Source organism: Bos taurus, chromosome 1, assembly GCF_002263795.3.
Source record: "Bos taurus isolate L1 Dominette 01449 registration number 42190680 breed Hereford chromosome 1, ARS-UCD2.0, whole genome shotgun sequence".
NCBI classification, from domain to species: domain Eukaryota; kingdom Metazoa; phylum Chordata; class Mammalia; order Artiodactyla; family Bovidae; genus Bos; species Bos taurus.
The window spans coordinates 25,940,928-25,951,106 of NC_037328.1; the positions used below are offsets into that span (position 1 = coordinate 25,940,928).

General features: G+C 37.1%; 1 non-coding gene across 1 annotated transcript; it reads left to right on the forward strand.

Moving 5' to 3' along the window:
* Window positions 1-2,320: 2,320 nt before the first annotated feature.
* TRNAG-UCC (transfer RNA glycine (anticodon UCC)) lies at window positions 2,321-2,392 on the forward strand. The gene has a single exon. It is a non-coding gene; the product is annotated as a tRNA-Gly (tRNA).
* Window positions 2,393-10,179: the final 7,787 nt, after the last annotated feature.

Here is a 10,179-nt window from a genome sequence, read left to right on the forward strand (position 1 = left end):
GTATGGATGTGAGAGTTGGACTGTGAAGAAAGCTGAGTGCTGAAAAATTGATGCTTTTGAACTGTGGTGCTGGAGAAGACACTTGCGAGTCCCTTGGACTGCAAGGAGATTTAACCAGTCCATCCTAAAGGAGACCAGTCCTGGGTGTTCATTGGAAGGACTGAGGCTGAGGCTGAAACTCCAGTACTTTGGCCACCTCATGCGAAGAGTTGACTCAGTGGAAAAGACCCTGATGCTGGGAGGGATTGAGGGCAGGAGGAGAAGGGGATGACAGAGGATGAGATGGCTGGATGGCATCACTGACTCGATGGACGTGAGTCTGAGTAAACTCTGGGAGTTGATGATGGACAGGGAGGCTTGGTGTGCTGCAATTCATGGTGTCGCAAAGAGTTGGACATGACTGACCAACTGAACTAGAACTAACTAACTAAAAATATCAGATATTAATATCTATCCATTTCTTCAAGGAATATTTATTGAATACCTTTATGCTAAATACTAAGAATATAAAATAAAATTAAGATAGAGTCATTGCTCACTTATAAAAATAGAGAAAACAACTATGGATTAGAAAAAATAATGATAACTTTAATATACACTAAAATAATACACTCCCCTAGAGAAGAAATGGAAACCCACTCCAGTATACCTACCTGGAGAATTCCATGAACAGAGGAGCCTGATGGGCTACAGTCCATGTGGTATCAAAGAGTCAGACATGACTGAGTACTAGCAGCTTATGTACAATATAATTTATCCTATATATATATGAAGATGGTTTAACAATATGTATTTTTTGTTCATTAAATTATTAACTGAATGGAAAAAATCATATAATCATGGGAATAGGTGAGAAATGTCTTTTGATAATTTCCAAGTATTTCTGGCATTTGTTTTGGCAAGCTGGAAATAGAAAATAACACAAAAAGTAGAAATTAGAAATAATTACAGAGATTATTCTGAAACAGTGAATCACTAGAGGGAGTTTCATTTAATTCAGGAACAAGTTCCCTATATGGACACTATTTTTCAAAAGTCTAGTGTGCATTTTTTTTTTCCACTGATTGCCTTTGGTTTCTATGGTATTCTATTATATTATACAGTCTACAAATAAAATTATTTTCTCCCTTAAAAAAAAGAAATGCCTTGTATTGAGTCTTCCCTAAGTCCTTTTAGTTTCACTTAATATTGCTACTTTGAGAAAAGACATGTAGCAAAAAATATTTTACTTATAAAGAGTACAAATTTTCTTCAAATACTTGATCAATAAAATGATTTTCACCAAATAAAAAGAAAGAAAGGAAGGAAGAAATGAACAAACAAGGGTATAGATACTGGAAAGTGTTAGTCAGTCAGTCATGTTCAACTTTTTATGACCCCATGAACTGTAGGCCCACCAGGCTCCTCTGCCTATGGAATTCTCCAGGCAAGAATGATGGGATCGGTAGCCATTCTTTTCTGCAGTGGATCTTCCTGATCCAGGCATTGCAGACAGATTCTTTACCATCTGAGCCACCAGGGGAGCCCCTATATAATGAAAAGGAAGAGATAAAATTATAATCATTAATATATTCCTGTGTTTGTGTATGAGAATCTATGCAAAGATGTTCATCAAGTTGTCAATAGTATCTTAAAAGAGGGGACATTTGAGAATTTAAGAAATTGCAATTTTCTTATTTTTCTGTTTATATCCTATAGTTAGCATGATAAGAATGGTTATAGCTAAATATATAGTACAGTCCCTGCCCTCACAGAACTGTACTGAGGAGAAGAGACATAGCCATGACCAGACAACTACCTTGTAATAACCTAGCACAAGAGAAGCCCTAACTGATTTCAAGAGAACAGAGAAGGAAGTAACCATGTAAATTACAGGGAAGACTTTGGAATGTGACAAGATTGAGAAAAAAAGAAGTGTTTTCAAGACAATGAAAATAGTGATTATGAGATTAAGGATTATAAAATCAAAATGTGTTTTGGGAGAGGAAATTGTTCCATGTGGCAAAGAACATAGGGTGCAAGACAAGAAAAGAGTAGCTGATAAGGAAGGAGGATTTAACCAGATTGTAAGATTTCTTTATCATGCCAAGAAGATAAGGCTTAATTTTATACCAGTGGTAATCATACATTTTCATTCATGCACACTCAAAATGTTAAAAATTATCCATGTAATATAATATGCATGTGTATGCTACATACTATATGCAGTATAAAAATATATACTATATTGTCTAAAAAACTATATACTGTTTTATATTTCCAAATTGACATAAAAAATTATCAAATTTTAAATGGTTTCAAAGAATAATTTATGAGGACTTCCCTGGTGGTCCAGTGGTTAAGACTCTGAGTTTCCACTTCAGGGGCTCAGGTTCAATTCCTGGTTAGGGAATTAATATCCCACATATTTCACAGTCAAAGAATAATTTCTGTTATATTATATACATGTTTTAGTTGTATGATTGATTCTTGAACAACATTGTTCTGAACTTCAAGGGTCTACTTATGCACAGATTTTTTTCAAAACATATACCATCAGCTCTTTGTATACTCAGGTATTGCATTCTTGGATTACACCAATGATGGATCACAAACTTAACACACCATCAGTCATTCATTACTCTATAGTTGTGGAACCCATTGATATAGAGGGCCAACTATGGGACTGAAGCAGCCAAGGATTCTGGTGTCCACAGCACATCCTAGAACCAATCCCTCACAGATGCAAAGAACAATGGTATTTGCAAATCCTGGAGCTCCAGAGTGTCTCATTTAATTTAAATAAAAGAGCCTTCATGTAAGCTAAATAAAAGATGTCCTGTCATTAAAACCCATCATCCATATTAGCAAGACAAGCAAGTAGGTATATAGGTAGATGTGTAGGTAGACAGGGCTTTGCTTATACTGCAATCGATGAAGAATCTGCCTACAATACAAGAAATCCAGGTTTGATCCTGGGTCAGGAAGATTCCCCTGGAGAAGGAAATGCAAACCCATTCAAGTTTTCTTGCCTGGAAAATCATCAGACAGACAGGTGGATTACAAAATGAAGCCTTGACAAAAATAAGTTCTCTGGCTGAAATAAGATAAAGATTCCTTTAACGTTTCTCTTTTTTTAATTATTTTAATTGGAGGCTAATTAATTTACATTATTGTTGTAATTTTTACCATACATTCACATGAATCAGACATGGGTGTACATGTGTTCCCCATCCTGACCCTCCCTCACATCTCCCTCCCCATCCCATCCCTCAGGGTCATCGCAGTGCACCAGCCCTGAGCACCCTGTCTCATGCATCAAACCTGGACTGGTGACCTGTTTCACATATGATAATATACATGTTTCAATGCTATTCTCTCAAATCATCCTGCCCTTGCCTTCTCCCACAGAGTCCAAAAGTCTGTTCTTTACATCTGTTTCTCTTTTGCTATCTCACATCTAGGGTCATTGTTACCATCTTTCTAAATTCCATATATATGTGTTCATATACTATATTGGTGTTTTTCTTTCTGACTTGCTTCACTCTGTAAAATAGACTCTAGTTCCATCTACCTCATCAGAACTGATTCAAATGCATTCTTTTTAATAGCTGAGTAATACTCCATTGTGTGTATGTATCACAGATTTCTTATCCAGTCATCTGCCAATGGACATCTAGGTTGCTTCCATGTCCTGGCTGTAACAGTGCTGTGATGAACATTGGGGCGCACGTGTCTCTTTCAATTCTGGTTTCCTTGGTATTCATGCCGAACAGTGAGATTGCTGGGTCGTATGGCAGTTCTATTTCCAGGTTTTAAGGAATCTTCACACTGTTCTCCATAGTGGCTGTACTAGTTTGCATTCCCACCAACAGTGTAAGAGGGTTCCTTTTTCTCCACACCCTCTCCAGCATTTATTATTTGTAGACTTTTTGATAGCAGCCATTCTGATCGCCATGAGATGGTACCTCATTTTGCTTTTGATTTGCATTTCTCTGATAATGAATCATGTTGAGCATCTTTTCATGTGTTTGTTAGCCATGTGTATGTCTTCTTTGGCCCATTTTCTGATTGGGTCGCTTGTTTTTCTGGAATTAAGCTTCAGGAGTTTCTTGTATATTTTTGAGATTAATTCTTTGTCAGTTGCTTCATTTGCTATTATTTTCTCCCATTCTGAAGGTTGTCTTTTCACCTTGCTTATAGTTTCTTTCGTTGTGCAAAAGCTTTTAAGTTTAATTAGGTCCCATTTGTTTATTTTTGCCTTTATTTCCATTACTCTGGGAGGTGGGTCATAGAGGATCCTGCTGTGATGTTTGTCAGAGTGTTTTGCCTATGTTTTCCTCTAGGAGTTTTATAGTTTCTGGTCTTACATTTAGATCTTTAATCCATTTTGAGTTTATTTTTGTGTATGGTGTTAGAAAGTGTTCTAGTTTCATTCTTATACAAGTGGTTGACCAGTTTTCCCAGCACCACTTATTAAAGAGATTGCCTTTTCTCCATTGTATATTCTTACCTCCTTTGTCAAAGATAAGGTGTCCATAGATGCATGGATTTATCTCTGGGCTTTCTCTTTTGTTCCATTGATCTATGTTTCTGTCTTTGTGCCAGTATCATACTGTCTTGATGACTGTTGCTTTGTAGTATAGCCTGAAGTCAGGCAGGTTGATTCCTCCCGTTCCATTCTTTCTCAAGATTGCTTTCAGATGACATGATCCTCTACATAGAAAACCCTAAAGACTCCACCAGAAAATTGCTAGAGCTAATCAATGAATATAGTAAAGTTGCAGGATACAAAATTAACACACAAAAATCCCTTGCATTCCTATACACTAACAATGAGAAAACAGAAAGAGAAATTAAGGAAACAATTCCATTCACCATTGCAACAAAAAGAATAAAATACTTAGGAATAAATCTACCTAAAGAAACAAAAGACCTATGTATAGAAAACTATAAAACACTGATGAAAGAAATCAAAGATGACACAAATAGATGGAGAAATATACCATGTTCATGGATCAGAAGAATCAATATAGTGAAAATGAGTATACTACCCAAAGCAATCTATAGATTCAATGCAATCCCTATCAAGCTACCAATGGTATTTTTCAGAGACCTAGAACAAATAATTGCACAATTTGTATGGAATTTCAAAAAAACTTGAATAGTCAAAGCAATCTTGAGAAAGAAGTATGGAACTGGAAGAATCAACCTTTAACATTTCTTAATGAAGCCCTTCTGGCTTTTTTCTCAGGGAAATCACTATCAGAAGCTATGAATTCTTGAAATGCCCTTTTGTTTATAACTCTGAAGATATCTGTTCCTTGGGAATGTACAAAATACCATTCAAGGTGGATGAGTAAAAAGGACAATGATAATTATCAAAGAAGTGTTGGGAAAGGAGGATTTCTAGACAGCAAGATCATTTTCAGGAAAATCTACTGTAGGAGAAAATATACATGAAAATTGAAGACCTGGAGATGTGCTTAATTAAAATCTCATATTCCCTAAAGAGTCTTATTGTGGCCAAGATGTACAACTGTCTCCTTTTCTAGAACACTTTCATTGTCAAGAAAGAGTCAGTACATATTTTTAAATCTATAAAATAAGTGACCTGAGGATATTTGTGTTTTAGGAAATTAGTTGACTATATCATTACTATTGCATTCCACCTACCTAATATGGTGCCAAAAACAAAGAAAGTAATCAATAAGTATCTATAAATGAGTATCAATAAAGTAATCAGCAAATGAAATAAGTAATTAAATAAATTAGAAACTCCAGACTTTCAAGCATTGGAGAAGGAAATAGCAACCCATTCCAGTATTCTTGCCTGGAGAATCCCAGGGATGGGGGAGCCTGGTGGGCTGCCATCTATGGGGTCACACAGAGTTGGACATGACTGAAGCGACTTAGCAGCAGCAGCAGCAGAAACTCCAGAGAATAGGAAGTGTGTATTTCCTATTCTTGGAACTTTCCCAGCCACAGTATTACTTTTCTGACTAGAGTATTTCTATCTTTCTATAAAGTTTAATCTCTTTTGAAGAAACTATGCTCAGATAAAGCTACTTACCCAGTCTTCTCTTTAAGCCTGTTGTGCTTTGTGGTTATCTATGTAATATTTAATGATCACATCACACTTTATTTGTTGACATAATGTTTGTCTTTTTCCTTTAGTATATGATAATATGAATCCCTCTGGCCAGACATTCTCAGTGCGTGAGATATAATGTGTTCAACAAAAATTTAATTAATAGATATTGCAAAAACATAAAGTTATATACTTACATCCCTCTCATTGGTGCTGCCACGACAGTTTTCTGGAATTTTGTGAGGAAATGTAGTTAAATTTAATGATTGCATCTAACGGAGCCTGAGGATCAGCTGGAGACATTTCTCCCTCATTTGAACACAGAGCATAGTTATTTTCTTTCCAAGCCATTACTTTGCCTTTGTCTTTGAAAACTGTGAATCATAAACATTTGTGTTTCACTCTTTGTAATGAATAATAAAAGAGCCAAAGTGTTCATCACTAGAAAAAAACACTCAGTTCAGTCCCTTGGTCGTGTCCAACTCTTTGTGACTCCATGGACTGCAGCACACCAGGCTTCCCTGTCCATCACCAACTCCTGGAGCTTGCTCTAACTCATGTCCATTGAGTCGGTGATGCCATCTAACCATCTCGTCTTCTGTTCTCACCTCCTTGAACCTTCAGTCTTTGCCAGCATCAAGGTCTTTGCCAATGAGTCAATTCTTCATATCAGGTGGCCAAATACAGGAGATTCAGCTTCAGCATCAGTCCTTCCAATGAATATTCAGGGCTGATCTCCTTTAGGATGGACTGGTTTGATCTCCTTTCAGTCCAAGTGACTCTCAAGAGGCTTCTCCAACACCACAGTTCACAAATGTCAATTCTTTGGTGGTCAGCTTTCTTTGTAGTCCAATTCTCACATCCATACATGACTACTCGAAAAACCATAGCTTTTACTAGATGGACCTTTGTTGGCAAAGTAATGTCTCTGATTTTTAATATGCTATCTAGGTTGGTCATAGCTTTTCTTCAAAAGAGCAAGCATATTTTAATTTCATGGCTGGATTCACCATCTGCAATGATTTTGGAGACCAAGAAAATAAATCTTGTCATTGTTTCCATTGTTTCCCCACATATGTGCCACGAAGAGATGGGACCAGATGCCATGATCTTTGTTTTCTGAATGTTGAGCTTTAAGCCAGTTTTTTCACTCTTCTCTTTCACTTTCATCAAGAGGCTCTTTGCTTTCTGGCATGAGGGTGGTATTATCTGTATATCTGAGGTTACATTGAGATTTCTCCCATCAATCTTGATTCTAGCTTGTGCTTCATCCAGCCTGGCATTTTGCATGACGTACACTGCATATAAGTTGAATAAGCAGGGTGACAATACACAGCCTTGACTCACTTCTTTCCTAATTTGGAACCTGTCCATTGTCCCATGTCTGGTTCTAACTGTTGCTTCTTGACCTGCCTGCAGATTTCTCAGGAGACAGGTAAGGTGGTCTGGTAGTCCCATCTCTTGAAGAATTTTCCACAGTTTGTTGTGATCTACACAATGAAAGGCTTTGGCATAGTCAATGAAGTAAAAGTAGATGTTTTTCTGGAACTCTCTTGCTTTTTCTGTGATCCAACAGATATTGGCATTTGATCTCTGGTTCCTCTGTGTTTTCGAAATCCAGCTTTAATACCTGGAAGTTTGTGGTTCACATAATGTTGAAGTCTCACTTGGAGAATTTTGAGCATTACTTTGCAAGTGTGTGAAGTGATTATACTCTTTGCAGCTGAAGATGGAGAAGCTCTATACAGTCAGCAATAACAAGCTGAGAGCTGACTGTGGCTCAAATCATGAACTCCTTATTGCAAAATTCAGACTTAAACTGAAGAAAGTAGGGAAAACAACTAGACTATTCAGATATGACCTAAATCAAATCCCTTATTATACAGTGGAAGTGACAAATAGATTCAAGGGATTAGATATGATATACAGAGTGCTTGAAGAACTATGAACAGAGGTTCATAACATTGTACAGCAGGGAGTGATCAAGACCATCCCCAAGAAAAATAAATTCAAAAAGGCAAAATGGTTGTATGAGGAGGCCTTACAAATAGCTGAGTAAGAAGAGAAGCTAAAGGTAAAGGAGAAAAGAAACGATATACATCTGAATGCACAGTTCCAAAGACTAACAAGGAGAGATAAGAAAGCCTTCCTTAGTGATCAATGCAAAGAAATAGAGGAAAACAATAGAATGGGAAAGACTATAGATCTTTCAATAAAATTAGAGATACCAAGAGAACATTTCATGCAAAGATGGGCACAATAAAGGACAGAAATGGCATGGACCTAACAGAAGCAGAAGAATTAACAAGAAGTGTCAAAAGTACAGAGAAGAACTATACAAAAAAATACTTTAATGACCCAGATAACCACAATGGTGTGATCACTCACCCAGAGCCAGATATCCTGGAGTACAAAGTCAAATGGGTCATTATTATGAACAAAGCTAGTGGAGATGATGAAATTCCAGCTGAGCTATTTCAAATCGTAAAAGATAATGCTGTTTAAGTGCTATACTCAGTATGCCAGCACATATGGAAAACTCAGCAATGGCCACAGGACTGGAAGATCAGTTTTCATTCCCAAAGAAGGGCAATGTCAAAGAATATTCAAACTACCACACAACTGCACTCATTTCACATGCAAGCAAAGTAATGCTGAAAATTCTACAATCCAAGCTTCAACAGTACATGAACCGAGAAATTCCAGATGTTCAAGATGGCTTTAGAAAAGGCAGAGGAACCAGAGATCAAGTTGTCAACATCTGTTGGATCACAGAAAAAGCAGGAGAATTCCAGAAAAACATCTATTTCTACTTCATTGACTATGCAAAAGCCTTGCACTGTGTGGATCACAACAAACTGTGGGAAATTCTTCAAGAGATAGGACTACCAGACCACCTTACCTACCTCCTATGAAACTTGGATACAGGTCAAGAAGCAACAGATATGACCAGACATGGAACTACAGACTGGTTCCAAATTGGGAAAGGAGCAAGTCAAGACTGTATATTGTCACCCTGCTTATTTAACTTATATGCAGAGTACATCATGTGAAATGCTGGGCTGGATGAAGCACAAGCTGGAATCAAGATTGTGGGGAGAAATATCAATATAACCTCAGATATGCAGATGACACGACCCTTATGCCAAGAAACAAAAAGGAACCTAAGAGCCTCTTGATGAAGGTGAAAGAGGAGAGTGAAAAAGCTGGCTTAAAACTCGACATTTAAAAAACAACAATCATGGCATCTGGTCCCATCACTTCATGGCAAATAGATGGGAAAACAATGGAGACAGTGACAGACTTTATTTTCTTGGGTTCAAAAACCACTCCAGACAGTGACAACCTTGAAACTAAAAGACACTTGCTCCTTGGAAGAACTGCTATGACAAACCTAGACAGTGTATTAAAAAGCAGAGGCATTACTTTGCCAACAAAGTTCCGTCTAGTCAAAGCTATGGGTTTTCGAGTAGTCATGGTATGGATGTGAGAGTTGGGCCATAAAGAAAGCTAACACTGAAGAAGTGATGCTTTTGAAATGTGAAGCTGGAGAAGACTCTTGAGAGTCCCTTGGACTGCAAGGAGATCAAACAAGTCAATCCTAAAGGAAATTAAACCTGAATATTCATTAGAAGAACTGATGCTGAAATAAGCTCCAATATTTTCACCACCTGATGCAAAGAGCAAACTTATTAGAAAATACCCTGATACTGGAAAAGATTGAGGGCAGGAGGAGAAGGGGATGACAGAGGGTGAGATGGTTGGATGGCACTACTGATTCAATCGACAGGAGTTTGAGCAAGCTCCAGGAGATGGTGAAGGACAGGGATACCTGGTGTGCTGCAGTCCATGTGTTCACAAAGAGTTGGACACAATTGAATGAGTGAAGAACAACAACAAGAAGTTCAAATTTTATCTTTATTTTTCCAGAATTTCTACATATTGTATGGAAAGAATTTTCAAATTTTCTTATTCCACTAAGTTGTTGTAAACAGTTATACATCCTGGATCTTCTTACATGTTAACTTTTTCATATTAATTTTTACAGTCAATTTCTCAGAGGTTTTTGTACTATAGTTTACTGAATAATTTTGACTTTTAAGTTTTCC